We start from the raw sequence: 22,225 nt of genomic DNA, 5'->3' as shown, positions 1-22,225 counted from the left end.
AGAAGTAAGGAGGTTAAGATTGCAGGTACTTGTCTGGGACTGGTGTTGTCGGGTTCGTACATGTCTCTATGTTGGTTTTGGGATACACCACGGAACTCTGAGGATGATCGATCGTCACCGAGCCCACGAATGAAATGACCGGTAACTGCCAAGCGGTGTGCCCCGGTCTCCTTTAGGGGGGGAGGAGTTGTGACGTGGCAGCTTTGCCGACGTCTGTCCGAACCCTTTTTAACCGAGACCGGGTCACTCGCGAGCCGATACGAATCGAAGCGAGCGTAGCGATCGATCTCCCTGGAGACAACCGGCCTCCAGCGGCGGAAAATTTATCGCATTTGAATGTCGCGCCGCTGGGCGCGACACGGAGTTTCAGGACCTGCTCCCTTGCAAGGGGAGCCGACACCTATCCGCAGCTGCTAATTGGCGAAAGCCATTACGGGAAGACGCCCGGCCGACCTATCACGCGACGGCGCGAACGAGGAAGACAACGGGGATTGGACCGAGCTCGGATTTACCAACCCGGAGATGCCGACGAGGAAATGGCTTCGTAGGGACGCTCATCTGCCCAACCTTGCCGACTCTCACCCGGGAACAGCCACGAGAGCTCACCTGGAATAGCTCGGGTCCATCCCCTCGCCCTCGCAGCGTTATCGGACGCGGCCCCGAGAAAATGAACAATTGTCGGAGGCCCGGGTCCGAATTCCCTGAATTCGGCCCTGTAGCGAGGAGCCACGCGATAGGTCCGGCCGTCGTAGCAGCGAGGATAGATGAGGAAGTAGTGGGGGACGCCCCGTTTCCGCGTTCCGAGCCGACGCGAAGTGTGGCACTAGGACGTAGGACACAGTGACACGCGCACGTGTTTTGAAACCGCGTTGTCGTCAAAAAAAGTACTGTGCTACGACCGCTATTGTCGGGCTTGAGCCGTGCCGTTTGGTAAGTACCGGTCATAATACTGCGAATAAAGTTCTGTGATTGCTCGTGTTGGCTCGGGACGTCTTTTGGAAGGTTCTGTAACCTATTTGCGCGGGCTAAGTGCTTCGGCGCGTCCGGGGTCCGAGACGAGTGTTCTCGCGCCGGCGCCGAAGCAGTGTGTCGTAGCGATCCCGAGTGGTTTTGCGGGACGTACGAATTTCGATTGCGGCCCTTTAGATTCACGATCCTCGGAAGTTCCACGGTGGGACGACGCGACGCGCCCGCTTCGATCTCGCTACGTGTTTGCCGTCCTCGCCTAGTCTCTTCGCACTGCGACGCGTATTCTATCGGGGCTCGGCGGAAATCGTGCCTTTCCAGGCTTGTATCATTCACGCGGAATCCTGTGACCGCCGAGTCCGACGCGAACCGGGAATATTACGCGCGAACGACCGAACACCCGTCGAAATCGATCGAGATCGCGCCGGCGGCCATCTTGTTTGCCACCGGCTCTCGCCGGTGGCCTGTCAACGTTAATTCCCGAGATAATAAACGATCTTTGTCTGCCGTAAATGTCTCGGTTCATTCTTTCCCTGTGAGAAACGTTCCCGTCGCGGGGAATGCCCCGTCCTTCATCCCACGTGTAACCTTGGACCCTTCTACCGCTATCCCAGGTCGCGCAATCCTCGTGTGTTCGGAAAAGTGATCCCTCGGGTTTGAACCCCGATTGTTTTCGTGCGGCACGAGTGCGTGCCTGGCGCCCGTAGGTTCCTTTTCGAGCGCTCGAGGGAGAACAATTTCGAATACGCGAGTGATTGTTTGTCCCGGGAGGACCACGTTTCGCGCGACCGAGCGTGGCCCGGCCGTCAGGCCATAATTTCCCGAGTCCGGCCACCGATTCTGTCGAGAACCGGTGAACGGCGTGACAATACATACCGAACAATACCGGTAACGGTACTATGCCAAGTGGCTGAAATAACACCGAAACCGTTAATATACTTTTTCGAGCAAAAGCTCCTGAAAAACGAAGTTTGGGCTTTTGTTGTGCCATGGCCGAACTGCAATGTGCCACCAGCCGTACCCTTAGGAGTTAATAGCCGTAATAACCATAAAGACATTAAAGACCAAATCGGTCTAACCAGATTCCTTGGGGTTACCGTGCGCTCGCTACCCCCGCCATATAAAAGATTCTGTAGACTTTTTCAAATACAGTGATATCCAATATTAATACAGTATGATTGTTTAAACATGTTTAAACAACGGTTTTGGAAACAGCGGGACAAACGATTTTTTCGAATCCATATTTATTAAGCTTAAGATTTTTAAAACTAAGAAAATGAAAAAACACTATCCGATTACCCGAAATGTCATCGAAAACGGTCAACACATAAACAAGATATACATAGTAGGCATTGAAAGATGTAAAGAAAAGAATCTTTGAATTTTTCTGCTCACGATTGATCTAAATCGCAGTTTCTTATAATTGTTTTAATTTTTAATTGTTTTCGAGTATCCATATTTCCATGCGAAATAGAACTACTGTTTCGGATTTTGTTCAAATTTGGATATGTTGCAGTCTTTAGTGAAATATGAGAAAACGTATCTCAAACAATTCCTTGAAGTCTTGAAAATTGTTGGTTTTACGGACGTGTAATATGAGGTGTCACAAGTTTTTCCTTAAATTATAACGGCCAAACTAACTGTTTACCACGACACGAGCGCTTCGTTTAAAATCAGGTATGAAGGGTTGGATCAGTCCGGTAGTGGAGAAAATGTAAGTGGGTGAATTAAAACCACTGGTTTAAACAGGGAAGCCGGGTTTCTGCGACTTCAAGATCACTTTTAATAATAATTTTAAACACGCGGTACAAATAACTGACAATTGAGATGTCGTTTCGGAGGAACGACTCACGGTTCTCGTTTCGGAGGAACAGAGATCTCTCTCAGTCATCAATCTCGACTGTTGCGGATCGGGGTCCTCGCGTAATACGCGGGCATCCCCACTATACTCTCATACTGGGGAGCTCGTTAGAAATCGTTCAAATTGAACGCGAACGGTAAAGACAATAACACGGGACGAGACGGTAGCACAATGCTTTGAACGTATTTACAATCGCGTGTCAAACACTAACAAAACGATGAAAATTAGTTTTTGGTGGTCATATACAGGGTGCTCGACATAATAAAAAGAGACACCTAGCACATATTTTTAAATTTCTTATATTTAAAGGTGGAAAGTGTACACTCCGTTATGAATAAAACCACTAGAAACGGTCCTAATTCCGTCGAGTTTAGGCTTTTCTTAATCGGCAGAACGCCACGAATTGGCTCGTGTGACTTTCGTGAGAGCAGCACGGAAAATAATTAAGTTCAGCATTCGCTCCTTAGCGGTTTCATCCCGAGCTACCTGGCTGGCCGGGGGATTGTCGGGCCGTGTTTATTGCACTACTATTGTGTTCTGGGCTCAGGCCTCAGGGCTCGACCCTCGGGCGTCGGTCGTGTTCATTGTAGCCTCGAGTTGGCCGAAAGTATTCATGGATTTATTCATTTTCGAGAAAATAGAATAAAAATAAAATCACTAACCAGTGTTGGGCAAAAATTCAATCGACGATTGACGACTAAATTTCTACTTCAATCGTTAATCGCGATTAACAATTAATATCCTCGTTTAGTCGTTAATTGTGGTTAACGAATAAATACCGATTGATCGTTATATTTGCGGATAAGATTAAATACTTATTAATCGTTAATTGCGGATAACGATTAAATTTCTACTTTAGTCGTTAATCGCGACTAACGATTATCAATCGTCAATCGGATGACCGATTAAATGCCCAACTCATCTGTCACCAACTCCTCGAATCACTCGCCGATGTCGAGCCGCTCTCGAGCCGCCCGATGTGTAACGGATAGACTTGGGATCTGTATGCATTTATAGCAAAATTGAGCAGATGAAATTGATAGTTGTTGGAAAATTTTTAAAATTGAAAATGTCAATATATGATTTCTCCTCTATTAAAATCATTAAGGAAAGGGATGACATTCTTTTGAGTTTCTATTTCTTGTAATCAACGCTGACGTTTTTATTTTGCATAAAGACCCGCTGTCTATCCGTAACACATCGGGCGGGTGGCCCGAACGTGGTCGACCTCGTCGGGCGCGTTCGGACAGAAGCGGACAATAATAACTCGCTCTCTTTTGTGGCAGCTAATTTCCTACATTTGCCACAAGATGGACAGATAGTCAAAGAAAGACCTTTCTCGCTGCTACCTGATCCGTCACCGATCTCTATATATACAGTCTTAAACCACCTTCCGATATCGCAGCGTCTCGGGCAGGGCCCGCCTTACTGATGAGTCCTCTAGCGGTTCAGGACTGGTCGGTCAGAGCTGTGACACACCTTTTTTGGCCATTCCGTCGCGATCCAGGCGGCGACCCTTGCAGCGACCCGTGCAGCTATCGGGTCGCTGCAAGGGTCGCTGCAAGGGTCGCTGCACGGGTCGCCGCAAGTTTCTGTGTTAAAGTCGAATAACTTTCGATAGAAAAGAGATAGAACGATGAATTTTTTTTTAAATTAAAGCTCTAACTTTGCAGAATATGCGGAAAGTAGGGAAATGATGGTACGAACGTTTTTTAACCTTGACAAAATTCGTTAAACCTGCACAATTTCAATAAAACTTTTTTGCAACATGCTGTACATCATTTCCCGTACATTCTTCCACGCTTATTTCAAATCTGGTCTCAGAATTTGTCTACCACCTCAGGATTTTCCAAAAAATCGAATTTTTTGTCAACGAAACATCATGAAATCATATTTTCGTTGAAATCCGATTGAGCTACACTTTTTTTTTTGGTGGTTTTGTAACAGACCTGCACCGAGCAGGCCTGTCACCAACGGTTCTTTTCGAATACAGCCCCAAAACAAGGGCGGACGCGACCGAAACGTACCGAAAACAGTACGAACCCTCTACCGCACCACCAACCCTCACCACGATGTTAATAATATATAAGCCGCGACAAATAAGACAAATTACCGCATTCCGTCTAGAAGTATTCTAGACTCCACTCCTGTAGTCCTGCCTGAGACGAGCCGTCACAGCGATCACCAGGAAGCCGACACTTCTCCTGTCCAGGGTGAGTATCCTCACCAAAATCCATTTCGCCGAGCCGTCGAAATACCCTCACCGAAATCCGTTTCGCCGAGCCGTCGAAACATCCTCACCGAAATCCGTTTCGCCGAGCCGCCGAAACATCCTCACCGAAATCCATTTCGCCGAGCCGTCGAAATACCCTCACCGAAATCCGTTTCGCCGAGCCGTCGAAACATCCTCACCGAAATCCGTTTCGCCGAGCCGCCGAAACATCCTCACCGAAACCCGTTTCGCCGAGCCGTCGAGACTCCCACACCACAAAACCCGTTTCGCCGAGCCGTCGAAACCTCCACACCAAAGTCCGTCCCGCCGAACCGTCACCAAAAACCCGTTTCGCCGAGCCGTCGAAACCTCCGCACCAAAGTCCGTCCCGCCGAGCCACCGAGGCTCCCACACCGAAGTCCATTTCGCCGAGCCGCCGAGACTGTCCTTCCGACATCCGTTCGCCGAGCCGTCGAACTCCCCGCGCTGACCTTCACGCCGCCGAGCCGTCGAGAAATACACCGTCGCACCCTTCCGGTCCACCACTCCACTGAGTCATCCGCCGATTCCGCCGAGGCACCGAAATATCCGACAACCACCGCCGGTCCCGCCGAATCACCGAACGCCCCGCCGCTACCGCCGAAGCCACCGAGTTCCGATAAACCGTTCCGCTCCGCCGAACCACCGGAATTCGCGCCGCTAATGATCGTTCACCGCCCGAATTATTCTACCGCGATGCCCGTCGTGCACCGCCCCGATTCACGCAGGCACACTGCTACCATGCAACCCCGTCGCACCTAATTAGCAGCGTTGTTTATACGTGTACACTCGTTTACAGTCTTTAAATATAGTGCGTCATTTAACGTAACTGTTGTTTCCGAATTCTTTCCGAACCTTCGCACCTCGTCTTCCCGCACCGGCCGACTCCCCTCGTCAGCTAACGAACCTTGGTCCGACGAGCTGTCCACACTGAGGGGTCAGCACCGCGACGATTCCGATTACCGCAGGAATCGACAATCGTTACATGGCGCCCAAACAGGGACCTGGTGCGAAGAAACCGCGATAATAACAACAGTTACCCGGTCGACCGAGAATTAGAGACTGAACGGGCAAACACGTCGTCGCACGCAATCGACAATAGACTAGGCCGCCGCGTAGTAAATACATAACATCCCCGGACTACCGAAAGTACGAGCCCACGGCGAACCAAGCACAACCAAGGCCGTTCACGTCATCTCGTGTATACACGGCGATACAAGCGCGGATTCAAATCTTATGGAATGCCGGCAAGAGACACCCTCCGACAGACAAGAGCACGATTAATCGCCGACCTACGCCTACGAAATTTACCCGTCACCGGGACGACACCAGAGTTACGACAGAGGTGGGAGGATTTTACGAACCAGCAACCCACTAATCCATCCGACATGGCCGAGCCGAAAACGCCGACACTCCAGAGCACCGCCGACATACGACTCGGCGCGTCCACCAGTCAAACCACCCTCTTACACGTCCCCAACGTCCCTATGCACGGGGATCCTTGCAAAAATTTGGACCGCATGAGGAAATGGGGATGCACTAGCGACGGAAAAGACCCATACGCGTTCATAGAACGAATCGCCGAGTTACAAGCCTCGTATCAATTTACCGATAACGAATTATTAAGGGGGTTACCCGAATTACTACGGGGGGACGCCCAGTTATGGTACCGAAACGCACACCTACAGATTTCGCACTGGGCCGAGTTCGCCGACAAATTCATCGCATTCTTTTCCCCAAACAGTACCCGGGTACAGCGAGAACGCGAAGCACGCGACCGTATGCAACGACCCGGGGAACCGTTCAACTCGTTTATGAACGCCCTAAATACACTGACCCGACGCGCAATGATTCCCCCCGAGGAAAGCCTCGAATTAATTTTCGAAAACATGCTACCGGAGTACGCGGCGATCATTAACCCGGACACCATCTCGAGTACCGACGACCTACTCAGACAGGTACAGCGTATCGAAAGAGCTAACGATAGGAAAAATCGCCTCAGCCGCACTTACGCGCGGACAGCAGCTGTCACAACCGATGGCCTCCGGAACCCCGACCTCCCGTATCGCACCGAATGGAACGAGGACAGGTCACCTCGAGCCGAAGTGAACTCAATCCCGACCAACGCATATCACGTGGACACCCACTGCTGGCGTTGTAAACAACGCGGACATCAGCGCTTCGAATGCCGAAACCAGTATAGAAAATTTTGCTCAAGATGTGGTAGAGATGGGGTACTGACCCGAGAGTGTCACCCACCGGGAAACGGACCGAGGGGCACGCCGCAGATGGGCAGCCGCCGGCCCCAATAATCACCTACACCCCACGCCCGTTCACACGCATCCAACTCCTGGGACGAGAAGTAGAGGCACTACTGGACACAGGCTCGCAATTGTCCTGCATCAACGAGGAAGTCCAGGAGTGGGCACACCAGCGAGGGTTCACGGAACTCACACCAGCCAGACGCATCGGATTAGCCGACGGTTCCGATATAGTACCGATCGGCAAGATCACATTACCGTTCAGTATAGGAGGGCAGACGCAGACACAAGAATTCACCATCCTGCCGAAGATGGGACCGCCGGTCTTGTTGGGGATCCGAGCAATCGCACGATTGCAGATCACCTTAACCCCACCACCTGACGTCGCTTCCTGGCCCGCCGACTACTTAGCCGAACCGTGCCTACAGGTAGGCCTCCGGAAACCGCCAGAGGACGAACAAAAACGACTGGAATCTTTTTTAGAACAGGAGATGAAACTATTCGAGACCGTTCCAGGGCGCACCACGCTCACGCAACACCGCATCAAACTGACCGACGGCACGCCTATCAAACAACGGTACCGCCCGAGAAACCCAGCGATGCAGGCAGTAATCAACGACGAAGTGGAAAAGATGCTACAGGAGGGGATTATTGAACCATCGGACAGCCCGTGGAGTTCACCGGTCGTCGTAGTCAGAAAGAAAGACGGCAAGCCACGCTTCTGCGTCGACTTCCGCAGACTGAACGATCGATCCGAGAAAGACGCCTATCCATTACCTCAAATACAGGCTACCCTCGACAAGTTGCGAGGCGCAAAGTACTTGACCACCTTAGACCTCAAAAACGGATACTGGCAAATCCCTTTAGAGAACTCCAGCCGGCCGCTCACCGCCTTTACGGTACCCGGTAAGGGACTATTCCAATTTACGGTTATGCCATTTGGATTACATTCAGCGCCAGCCACTTTCCAGCGCCTACTCGACCAGATCATCGGGCCCGAACTCGAGCCGTTTGCATTTGCCTACCTCGATGATATTATCGTTGTAAGCAAAACGTTCGAGGAACACCAGAGGCATCTCCGAGAAGTTTTCCGCCGACTCCGCACCGCCGGGCTACGTCTCAACCCGGAAAAATGCCGATTCTGCGTAGATAGCCTCCGATATCTCGGCCACGTCGTAGACCAACAAGGTATTAGGACTGACCCCGAGAAGACCAGCGCAATCGCACGGCTCACGGCGCCAAAAACAATACGAGAAGTACGCCGATTCCACGGAATGGCATCCTGGTACCGGCGGTTCGTGCCGAACTTCGCCGAGATCGTGGAACCATTAACCCAACTTACCAGGAAGAACGCCAAGTGGAGATGGACCGAAGCCGAAGAGCACGCCTTCCAAACCATGAAGGACAAACTAATCACCGCCCCGATACTCGCCTGTCCGGACTTCAACGAGCCGTTCACGCTCCAGACAGACGCCAGCGACCACGGCCTTGGTGTCGTACTGACCCAGGGCCCCGAAGAACAGGAAAGGGTCATAGCCTACGCCAGCCACACGCTGAGCGCAACCGAGCGCAACTACAGCGCTACCGAAAAAGAATGCCTCGCCGTAATCTGGGGCATTCGAAAAATGAAGCCCTACCTGGAAGGCTATCGTTTTTCCGTCATCACCGACCATCAAGCACTGCGATGGCTCCGACAGATGGACAGCCCCACCGGCAGGCTCGCAAGATGGGCACTCGAGCTACAACAATACGATTTCGACATAAAATACCGACCGGGAAAGTTAAACCAGGTAGCAGACGCGCTGTCCAGAGTCGAAATCACTCCCGGCGTGAACGTGATCCATCCAAAACAACCAGCAGATTCATGGTACCAGAAGAAAGTCGATGCAGTCCAGACAAACCCCGCGTCCGTCCCGGAGTACCAAATACGCGAAGGGAAGCTATACCGCCATATATTGCACCAGCTAGATTACAACGAGCCCGAGCCGGGCGACGCCTGGAAAATCTGCGTGCCCAGCAACGAGCGAGAAGCGCTCCTCCGACAACATCATGACGACCCGACCGCCGGACACTTAGGAGTCGCCAAAACAATCATCCGACTCGCCCAGCGATTTTATTGGCCGGGAATGTTCCGCGAAACCGCCAGTTACGTTCGCAGCTGCGCCAGCTGCCAACGTTACAAGACACCACCGCAACTGCCACCAGGAAAACTCCACGCCAATCCAGGAACACAACCCTGGCACACCGTCTCCGTTGACCTAGTCGGACCACTACCACGGTCACGACGAGGTCATATCTGGCTACTCGTAGCACTAGACAAGTTCACCAAATGGGTCGAACTTACGCCCCTACGAAAGGCCACCAGCGCCGCCGTCGCCGCCGCCGTACAAAAGGAAATCATTCTACGTCACGGAGCACCGAACACCGTCATCTCCGACAACGGAAAACAATTCATCGGAGAACCATTTACCAGCCTACTCCGAGCAGCCGGTACCGAGCATCGACGGACGCCACCGTATTCGCCCCAATGCAATCCGGTCGAACGTGCAAACAAAGTGGTAAAAACCATGCTGGCCCAATACACCGGGGAGCACCACGACCGATGGGACGAGAAATTGGACGAGGTCCGATTCGCTATTAACACCGCATGGCACGAATCTACCGGCTACAGCCCGGCATACCTCAACCAGGGCCGGGAACTGCGAGCTCCGGGACAACCACCGACCGAGACCGGCCCCGACGTACCGCAACACCGATGGAAAAACCTCCGAGCAGCACAAGAACTGGCCAAGCTACATTTGGCCCAAGCATTCGGCCGACAGGCCAAATACTACAACCTGCGACACCGAGACTGGAGACCTGCAATCGGCGACCGAGTATGGAAAAGAGAGCACACGCTGTCCGATAAAGGGGCGGGCATTGCCGCGAAACTAGCGCCAAAATACAGCGGGCCTTACACGGTCGGCCGCATAATATCACCGGTCATCGTAGATCTCCACAGCGACAACGGGAAATGGGCGCGACACATTCACGTCCACGATCTAAAACCAGATCAAGGAACGGGCACGGAACCGAAAGAACCTGCGACCGAAATACGGAAACCAACCCTCCCGCCCGTCCCGTCCGATCAAAACACAACGGCATCCGCAAACCCCGAACCACGCCGCCGCGGGCGTCCTAGGAAAAATCCGAAACCGCTTATATGTTCACAGGTCAACATGGTAGATTTTTACGCCGGGCTAGAGGACCTCTTCGACGAGCCGTTGGAGAGGCCACCGACTCCAGCCACGCCGGAGCACCTGGCAACGACCACCACGGTCACCGAAGAGCAGCAAACACCGCCCCGGACAACACGGTATATGGCAACGGAGAAAGTCCCCGCAGAGACAACGCCAGCATCAACCGGGAAAAAGGCCAAGCCCACGATAAGGTCCGACAGAATGGTCGACCTGAATATGCAGATCACGACACGGAAGCCGACGAGACCACGGCCGGTCACAACCTCCCGCACCACAAGGGCACCGCAAGAGCCAAAGGACGAGGGAACCACGCGACGGATGGGCACCACGGCCACGACAATACGACCCGTCACGTGGTATAGACGAGACCCCCCCGACACAGAGGTGGAAATCATATGGCCGCCTCTAACTATAGAGCAGCACCGAGCCAAACTGGGGGCCGGGCCGTTCCCGGGGAGCGGACACCCACCGGCACCAGCCAAATGGTGGGTCCAGAATGTGATACCGCCAAACCGGAAAAGAGGGGCCACACGCCCAATAGAACCGACATCACCGCCGAAGAGAGGAAAGGGGGTCGTCGAGGTCATTACAATCGACGACCACCGGACCAACACTGTCACCAGGACCGACGCAAACGCAGCAGCAGGGAGCGAGAAACCCGGAAACAACGGGTTACCGGCAACCCCCGCACAGAGAGCCGCGGCACAGACGCTGCCACCGGTACCGTACGGCGGAGAAGACGCACCGTGCCCCACCGCCTGGTACATACTGCCGACCGGACGACTAGTCGAAGTGCCGTTGCGATACGTAACCTCGAAGGCGAGGGAGTTCCGGCCGTCCAGCGGGAAGGAGCGCTGGATTCTATTTTTTAATAAAGACCAGACCCTACGCCGATGTAAGCTAAGGAACGCTAACCCGCGCACGGAAGAGTAGGGGAACACAGATATAAATATATAGATAGAATTTTTTTTTCTTTTTCTTTTTTTTGCCTCCTCCTCTTCATTGCACATTTTTTTTTTCTGCTTTTTCTTTTCTCTTCTCCCGGTCGATTACCAAGCGCCAAACCGCGAAAAGATGTACATAGTTAGATATAAGCCGTCTCATTTATTGCGCCCAGGAGCACGGGATAAAATTTTTTTGTAAATACAGGATATAATCTTTATTACGCTTTCTATTACCGACACCGAGCGCCGAGTCGCAGAAGGGTTCTTTTTGTTGTAATTTGTGGTTACCAAGCGAAATAAAGGCATTGTGGCCACGTATACTCGCCAGGACCGATATTTTTTCGCCAACCCGAAGAAAGAGGGGGATGTAACAGACCTGCACCGAGCAGGCCTGTCACCAACGGTTCTTTTCGAATACAGCCCCAAAACAAGGGCGGACGCGACCGAAACGTACCGAAAACAGTACGAACCCTCTACCGCACCACCAACCCTCACCACGATGTTAATAATATATAAGCCGCGACAAATAAGACAAATTACCGCATTCCGTCTAGAAGTATTCTAGACTCCACTCCTGTAGTCCTGCCTGAGACGAGCCGTCACAGCGATCACCAGGAAGCCGACACTTCTCCTGTCCAGGGTGAGTATCCTCACCAAAATCCATTTCGCCGAGCCGTCGAAATACCCTCACCGAAATCCGTTTCGCCGAGCCGTCGAAACATCCTCACCGAAATCCGTTTCGCCGAGCCGCCGAAACATCCTCACCGAAATCCATTTCGCCGAGCCGTCGAAATACCCTCACCGAAATCCGTTTCGCCGAGCCGTCGAAACATCCTCACCGAAATCCGTTTCGCCGAGCCGCCGAAACATCCTCACCGAAACCCGTTTCGCCGAGCCGTCGAGACTCCCACACCACAAAACCCGTTTCGCCGAGCCGTCGAAACCTCCACACCAAAGTCCGTCCCGCCGAACCGTCACCAAAAACCCGTTTCGCCGAGCCGTCGAAACCTCCGCACCAAAGTCCGTCCCGCCGAGCCACCGAGGCTCCCACACCGAAGTCCATTTCGCCGAGCCGCCGAGACTGTCCTTCCGACATCCGTTCGCCGAGCCGTCGAACTCCCCGCGCTGACCTTCACGCCGCCGAGCCGTCGAGAAATACACCGTCGCACCCTTCCGGTCCACCACTCCACTGAGTCATCCGCCGATTCCGCCGAGGCACCGAAATATCCGACAACCACCGCCGGTCCCGCCGAATCACCGAACGCCCCGCCGCTACCGCCGAAGCCACCGAGTTCCGATAAACCGTTCCGCTCCGCCGAACCACCGGAATTCGCGCCGCTAATGATCGTTCACCGCCCGAATTATTCTACCGCGATGCCCGTCGTGCACCGCCCCGATTCACGCAGGCACACTGCTACCATGCAACCCCGTCGCACCTAATTAGCAGCGTTGTTTATACGTGTACACTCGTTTACAGTCTTTAAATATAGTGCGTCATTTAACGTAACTGTTGTTTCCGAATTCTTTCCGAACCTTCGCACCTCGTCTTCCCGCACCGGCCGACTCCCCTCGTCAGCTAACGAACCTTGGTCCGACGAGCTGTCCACACTGAGGGGTCAGCACCGCGACGATTCCGATTACCGCAGGAATCGACAATCGTTACATGGCGCCCGAACAGGGACCTGGTGCGAAGAAACCGCGATAATAACAACAGTTACCCGGTCGACCGAGAATTAGAGACTGAACGGGCAAACACGTCGTCGCACGCAATCGACAATAGACTAGGCCGCCGCGTAGTAAATACATAACATCCCCGGACTACCGAAAGTACGAGCCCACGGCGAACCAAGCACAACCAAGGCCGTTCACGTCATCTCGTGTATACACGGCGATACAAGCGCGGATTCAAATCTTATGGAATGCCGGCAAGAGACACCCTCCGACAGACAAGAGCACGATTAATCGCCGACCTACGCCTACGAAATTTACCCGTCACCGGGACGACACCAGAGTTACGACAGAGGTGGGAGGATTTTACGAACCAGCAACCCACTAATCCATCCGACATGGCCGAGCCGAAAACGCCGACACTCCAGAGCACCGCCGACATACGACTCGGCGCGTCCACCAGTCAAACCACCCTCTTACACGTCCCCAACGTCCCTATGCACGGGGATCCTTGCAAAAATTTGGACCGCATGAGGAAATGGGGATGCACTAGCGACGGAAAAGACCCATACGCGTTCATAGAACGAATCGCCGAGTTACAAGCCTCGTATCAATTTACCGATAACGAATTATTAAGGGGGTTACCCGAATTACTACGGGGGGACGCCCAGTTATGGTACCGAAACGCACACCTACAGATTTCGCACTGGGCCGAGTTCGCCGACAAATTCATCGCATTCTTTTCCCCAAACAGTACCCGGGTACAGCGAGAACGCGAAGCACGCGACCGTATGCAACGACCCGGGGAACCGTTCAACTCGTTTATGAACGCCCTAAATACACTGACCCGACGCGCAATGATTCCCCCCGAGGAAAGCCTCGAATTAATTTTCGAAAACATGCTACCGGAGTACGCGGCGATCATTAACCCGGACACCATCTCGAGTACCGACGACCTACTCAGACAGGTACAGCGTATCGAAAGAGCTAACGATAGGAAAAATCGCCTCAGCCGCACTTACGCGCGGACAGCAGCTGTCACAACCGATGGCCTCCGGAACCCCGACCTCCCGTATCGCACCGAATGGAACGAGGACAGGTCACCTCGAGCCGAAGTGAACTCAATCCCGACCAACGCATATCACGTGGACACCCACTGCTGGCGTTGTAAACAACGCGGACATCAGCGCTTCGAATGCCGAAACCAGTATAGAAAATTTTGCTCAAGATGTGGTAGAGATGGGGTACTGACCCGAGAGTGTCACCCACCGGGAAACGGACCGAGGGGCACGCCGCAGATGGGCAGCCGCCGGCCCCAATAATCACCTACACCCCACGCCCGTTCACACGCATCCAACTCCTGGGACGAGAAGTAGAGGCACTACTGGACACAGGCTCGCAATTGTCCTGCATCAACGAGGAAGTCCAGGAGTGGGCACACCAGCGAGGGTTCACGGAACTCACACCAGCCAGACGCATCGGATTAGCCGACGGTTCCGATATAGTACCGATCGGCAAGATCACATTACCGTTCAGTATAGGAGGGCAGACGCAGACACAAGAATTCACCATCCTGCCGAAGATGGGACCGCCGGTCTTGTTGGGGATCCGAGCAATCGCACGATTGCAGATCACCTTAACCCCACCACCTGACGTCGCTTCCTGGCCCGCCGACTACTTAGCCGAACCGTGCCTACAGGTAGGCCTCCGGAAACCGCCAGAGGACGAACAAAAACGACTGGAATCTTTTTTAGAACAGGAGATGAAACTATTCGAGACCGTTCCAGGGCGCACCACGCTCACGCAACACCGCATCAAACTGACCGACGGCACGCCTATCAAACAACGGTACCGCCCGAGAAACCCAGCGATGCAGGCAGTAATCAACGACGAAGTGGAAAAGATGCTACAGGAGGGGATTATTGAACCATCGGACAGCCCGTGGAGTTCACCGGTCGTCGTAGTCAGAAAGAAAGACGGCAAGCCACGCTTCTGCGTCGACTTCCGCAGACTGAACGATCGATCCGAGAAAGACGCCTATCCATTACCTCAAATACAGGCTACCCTCGACAAGTTGCGAGGCGCAAAGTACTTGACCACCTTAGACCTCAAAAACGGATACTGGCAAATCCCTTTAGAGAACTCCAGCCGGCCGCTCACCGCCTTTACGGTACCCGGTAAGGGACTATTCCAATTTACGGTTATGCCATTTGGATTACATTCAGCGCCAGCCACTTTCCAGCGCCTACTCGACCAGATCATCGGGCCCGAACTCGAGCCGTTTGCATTTGCCTACCTCGATGATATTATCGTTGTAAGCAAAACGTTCGAGGAACACCAGAGGCATCTCCGAGAAGTTTTCCGCCGACTCCGCACCGCCGGGCTACGTCTCAACCCGGAAAAATGCCGATTCTGCGTAGATAGCCTCCGATATCTCGGCCACGTCGTAGACCAACAAGGTATTAGGACTGACCCCGAGAAGACCAGCGCAATCGCACGGCTCACGGCGCCAAAAACAATACGAGAAGTACGCCGATTCCACGGAATGGCATCCTGGTACCGGCGGTTCGTGCCGAACTTCGCCGAGATCGTGGAACCATTAACCCAACTTACCAGGAAGAACGCCAAGTGGAGATGGACCGAAGCCGAAGAGCACGCCTTCCAAACCATGAAGGACAAACTAATCACCGCCCCGATACTCGCCTGTCCGGACTTCAACGAGCCGTTCACGCTCCAGACAGACGCCAGCGACCACGGCCTTGGTGTCGTACTGACCCAGGGCCCCGAAGAACAGGAAAGGGTCATAGCCTACGCCAGCCACACGCTGAGCGCAACCGAGCGCAACTACAGCGCTACCGAAAAAGAATGCCTCGCCGTAATCTGGGGCATTCGAAAAATGAAGCCCTACCTGGAAGGCTATCGTTTTTCCGTCATCACCGACCATCAAGCACTGCGATGGCTCCGACAGATGGACAGCCCCACCGGCAGGCTCGCAAGATGGGCACTCGAGCTACAACAATACGATTTCGACATAAAATACCGACCGGGAAAGTTAAACCAGGTAGCAGACGCGCTGTCCAGAGTCGAAATCACTCCCGGCGTGAACGTGATCCATCCAAAACAACCAGCAGATTCATGGTACCAGAAGAAAGTCGATGCAGTCCAGACAAACCCCGCGTCCGTCCCGGAGTACCAAATACGCGAAGGGAAGCTATACCGCCATATATTGCACCAGCTAGATTACAACGAGCCCGAGCCGGGCGACGCCTGGAAAATCTGCGTGCCCAGCAACGAGCGAGAAGCGCTCCTCCGACAACATCATGACGACCCGACCGCCGGACACTTAGGAGTCGCCAAAACAATCATCCGACTCGCCCAGCGATTTTATTGGCCGGGAATGTTCCGCGAAACCGCCAGTTACGTTCGCAGCTGCGCCAGCTGCCAACGTTACAAGACACCACCGCAACTGCCACCAGGAAAACTCCACGCCAATCCAGGAACACAACCCTGGCACACCGTCTCCGTTGACCTAGTCGGACCACTACCACGGTCACGACGAGGTCATATCTGGCTACTCGTAGCACTAGACAAGTTCACCAAATGGGTCGAACTTACGCCCCTACGAAAGGCCACCAGCGCCGCCGTCGCCGCCGCCGTACAAAAGGAAATCATTCTACGTCACGGAGCACCGAACACCGTCATCTCCGACAACGGAAAACAATTCATCGGAGAACCATTTACCAGCCTACTCCGAGCAGCCGGTACCGAGCATCGACGGACGCCACCGTATTCGCCCCAATGCAATCCGGTCGAACGTGCAAACAAAGTGGTAAAAACCATGCTGGCCCAATACACCGGGGAGCACCACGACCGATGGGACGAGAAATTGGACGAGGTCCGATTCGCTATTAACACCGCATGGCACGAATCTACCGGCTACAGCCCGGCATACCTCAACCAGGGCCGGGAACTGCGAGCTCCGGGACAACCACCGACCGAGACCGGCCCCGACGTACCGCAACACCGATGGAAAAACCTCCGAGCAGCACAAGAACTGGCCAAGCTACATTTGGCCCAAGCATTCGGCCGACAGGCCAAATACTACAACCTGCGACACCGAGACTGGAGACCTGCAATCGGCGACCGAGTATGGAAAAGAGAGCACACGCTGTCCGATAAAGGGGCGGGCATTGCCGCGAAACTAGCGCCAAAATACAGCGGGCCTTACACGGTCGGCCGCATAATATCACCGGTCATCGTAGATCTCCACAGCGACAACGGGAAATGGGCGCGACACATTCACGTCCACGATCTAAAACCAGATCAAGGAACGGGCACGGAACCGAAAGAACCTGCGACCGAAATACGGAAACCAACCCTCCCGCCCGTCCCGTCCGATCAAAACACAACGGCATCCGCAAACCCCGAACCACGCCGCCGCGGGCGTCCTAGGAAAAATCCGAAACCGCTTATATGTTCACAGGTCAACATGGTAGATTTTTACGCCGGGCTAGAGGACCTCTTCGACGAGCCGTTGGAGAGGCCACCGACTCCAGCCACGCCGGAGCACCTGGCAACGACCACCACGGTCACCGAAGAGCAGCAAACACCGCCCCGGACAACACGGTATATGGCAACGGAGAAAGTCCCCGCAGAGACAACGCCAGCATCAACCGGGAAAAAGGCCAAGCCCACGATAAGGTCCGACAGAATGGTCGACCTGAATATGCAGATCACGACACGGAAGCCGACGAGACCACGGCCGGTCACAACCTCCCGCACCACAAGGGCACCGCAAGAGCCAAAGGACGAGGGAACCACGCGACGGATGGGCACCACGGCCACGACAATACGACCCGTCACGTGGTATAGACGAGACCCCCCCGACACAGAGGTGGAAATCATATGGCCGCCTCTAACTATAGAGCAGCACCGAGCCAAACTGGGGGCCGGGCCGTTCCCGGGGAGCGGACACCCACCGGCACCAGCCAAATGGTGGGTCCAGAATGTGATACCGCCAAACCGGAAAAGAGGGGCCACACGCCCAATAGAACCGACATCACCGCCGAAGAGAGGAAAGGGGGTCGTCGAGGTCATTACAATCGACGACCACCGGACCAACACTGTCACCAGGACCGACGCAAACGCAGCAGCAGGGAGCGAGAAACCCGGAAACAACGGGTTACCGGCAACCCCCGCACAGAGAGCCGCGGCACAGACGCTGCCACCGGTACCGTACGGCGGAGAAGACGCACCGTGCCCCACCGCCTGGTACATACTGCCGACCGGACGACTAGTCGAAGTGCCGTTGCGATACGTAACCTCGAAGGCGAGGGAGTTCCGGCCGTCCAGCGGGAAGGAGCGCTGGATTCTATTTTTTAATAAAGACCAGACCCTACGCCGATGTAAGCTAAGGAACGCTAACCCGCGCACGGAAGAGTAGGGGAACACAGATATAAATATATAGATAGAATTTTTTTTTCTTTTTCTTTTTTTTGCCTCCTCCTCTTCATTGCACATTTTTTTTTTCTGCTTTTTCTTTTCTCTTCTCCCGGTCGATTACCAAGCGCCAAACCGCGAAAAGATGTACATAGTTAGATATAAGCCGTCTCATTTATTGCGCCCAGGAGCACGGGATAAAATTTTTTTGTAAATACAGGATATAATCTTTATTACGCTTTCTATTACCGACACCGAGCGCCGAGTCGCAGAAGGGTTCTTTTTGTTGTAATTTGTGGTTACCAAGCGAAATAAAGGCATTGTGGCCACGTATACTCGCCAGGACCGATATTTTTTCGCCAACCCGAAGAAAGAGGGGGATGTAACAGACCTGCACCGAGCAGGCCTGTCACCAACGGTTCTTTTCGAATACAGCCCCAAAACAAGGGCGGACGCGACCGAAACGTACCGAAAACAGTACGAACCCTCTACCGCACCACCAACCCTCACCACGATGTTAATAATATATAAGCCGCGACAAATAAGACAAATTACCGCATTCCGTCTAGAAGTATTCTAGACTCCACTCCTGTAGTCCTGCCTGAGACGAGCCGTCACAGCGATCACCAGGAAGCCGACACTTCTCCTGTCCAGGGTGAGTATCCTCACCAAAATCCATTTCGCCGAGCCGTCGAAATACCCTCACCGAAATCCGTTTCGCCGAGCCGTCGAAACATCCTCACCGAAATCCGTTTCGCCGAGCCGCCGAAACATCCTCACCGAAATCCATTTCGCCGAGCCGTCGAAATACCCTCACCGAAATCCGTTTCGCCGAGCCGTCGAAACATCCTCACCGAAATCCGTTTCGCCGAGCCGCCGAAACATCCTCACCGAAACCCGTTTCGCCGAGCCGTCGAGACTCCCACACCACAAAACCCGTTTCGCCGAGCCGTCGAAACCTCCACACCAAAGTCCGTCCCGCCGAACCGTCACCAAAAACCCGTTTCGCCGAGCCGTCGAAACCTCCGCACCAAAGTCCGTCCCGCCGAGCCACCGAGGCTCCCACACCGAAGTCCATTTCGCCGAGCCGCCGAGACTGTCCTTCCGACATCCGTTCGCCGAGCCGTCGAACTCCCCGCGCTGACCTTCACGCCGCCGAGCCGTCGAGAAATACACCGTCGCACCCTTCCGGTCCACCACTCCGCTGAGTCATCCGCCGATTCCGCCGAGGCACCGAAATATCCGACAACCACCGCCGGTCCCGCCGAATCACCGAACGCCCCGCCGCTACCGCCGAAGCCACCGAGTTCCGATAAACCGTTCCGCTCCGCCGAACCACCGGAATTCGCGCCGCTAATGATCGTTCACCGCCCGAATTATTCTACCGCGATGCCCGTCGTGCACCGCCCCGATTCACGCAGGCACACTGCTACCATGCAACCCCGTCGCACCTAATTAGCAGCGTTGTTTATACGTGTACACTCGTTTACAGTCTTTAAATATAGTGCGTCATTTAACGTAACTGTTGTTTCCGAATTCTTTCCGAACCTTCGCACCTCGTCTTCCCGCACCGGCCGACTCCCCTCGTCAGCTAACGAACCTTGGTCCGACGAGCTGTCCACACTGAGGGGTCAGCACCGCGACGATTCCGATTACCGCAGGAATCGACAATCGTTACAGTTTTATTAGGAAAGGATTGGGCTATTGCAAAATTATTTTTTTAACCTCGACCATCAACTGTATGGAGTCGAAAAATTTAAACTAATTCGTTTTTTACGTCTTTTTCGATGAGCCGTCACACAGTGGTCTGGATTGGAAAATCGTGTGCCTTTCTGCCCAAAAACGAACTTTCTCGTATCGATATCTATAAACATTGCTTCCCAAATGTTCACAGACCTCGGAAATGAAGAAAATAGTACAATTTAATAAATATAATAGTTGCAATAAACATTGAAAATAGGACATTTTAAGAGGAGGATTTTTCACGAGAAAAATTGCTTCTCTGTGATGCGGTGCCCTGACGTTCCTATTTAATATTATCTCTCGCTTTTTTTTTTATATTGAAGAGCAGACTTTTGTGATAAAAATCATATCTTTCTATTATTTATTAACGTAAATACTCTATTTATATAATAATGCTCAATGCCGTAAGAAAAATTTGTGAAGTCCTTTCCATTTAAGATGGTATATCTTTAAAGTTTAGCCGAGTTTAGCTTTCTAATTAATTGGAATATTTTTAGTACACCTTCCTTCTAAATAATCATGAAAAAATTAATTCCGCCCCTCTCCGCCCGCTCAAATTATTATTGTTTAAAGCCATTAAAGTTGGTAATAGAATGTTTGCGAGGTATATTGTTGGTACAAATTATTATCAGATGACTTCACATAGCGAAAAATGTAAGATTTTAGTGTTAAATATTGCATCCGAGGTAATTCTTTAGTATTAAAATATAATAGAAGTTTTTCAATTCTGTTTCGTTCTGATATTTCGCTCACCTCTAGTAAAATAAAGATATAAGGTAGTAGGCTCGTTTCGTTTTTTAATCATTATAAATTATTATAAAAAATATCTTTGACACGCTTGTAATGCGTTTTTACCTTTACGGTAATTTTTTTTGTGTATGTTGATTGCAACAAGACTTCTCAAATTTATATTTTACGTATTCCATAAAACGTTACACATGTGTGAAACATAAATATAAAAAATACATATTTAGAAAGTAAAAAATAGTATGTACGATTATATTCCAAAAATTTTTTTTTAAATCAAAAATATCAATGAAAATTTATAAAAAATTATTGTTTAACAAATGCAAAAAATATTTAATTACCTATAGTTAAAAATGACTATTTTTTAAATATTTTTAGTGAAAATTTCATTGCAGTATCTCTACTGGTTCAAAAGTTATAACAAAATGGCACACGATTTTCCAATCCAGACCACTGTGCGTCAGTGATTTAAATTTTGAACAAAATATGTTTATATTCCTTGGAGTTTCCACTGTACAATGAGCCCTTCAAAAGAAATGGAGATATAAAAATTGGCGTCACAAGGAGCTGGCAACGGACGCTGTATACGACTAAATAACCCCATTTACACCTCGAGAATAATATTAGCAACCAGTCTTGACCAACGATGCCTTTTTAAGTGAAAGGTAACAACCCTGGAACAGACATTTTCTGACGTAAGGATCGACAGCGTCGGTCCTGAAATTACATATTTCATTCACGTAGTGAAAAAACATTTTAGATTTGTCTATGTCCAACAAGTGATCCAATACACTGCCTCGTAAGTACGAGCGATAGCGGAACAGCAGTGGGTTAGGATACGATACCGTTACCGCCCACTACATACTACGCAATTGTAGGGGATGGCGGCAAGACGCCAACACGCATGGATTCGAACTGGTGACATTGTACTTGGTGTAAGCCTGAGAAGAAGGTTCCCAGGCAGGATTACGGTGACGTGTCTAGGTGCGAATGCGCGGACGATTGGATCAGAGTGGAGGAGGCAGGACTCGTTTCACATGCATTTTCGGCTATATTGAAATACTTATTACAGCGGTCACACATACTACGCAGCGTGCGCCATCTAA

Source organism: Lasioglossum baleicum, unplaced genomic scaffold, assembly GCF_051020765.1.
Source record: "Lasioglossum baleicum unplaced genomic scaffold, iyLasBale1 scaffold0047, whole genome shotgun sequence".
NCBI lineage: Eukaryota > Metazoa > Arthropoda > Insecta > Hymenoptera > Halictidae > Lasioglossum > Lasioglossum baleicum.
The sequence above is the reverse complement of the archived record's forward strand: the minus strand, read 5'-3'. Positions refer to the sequence as shown.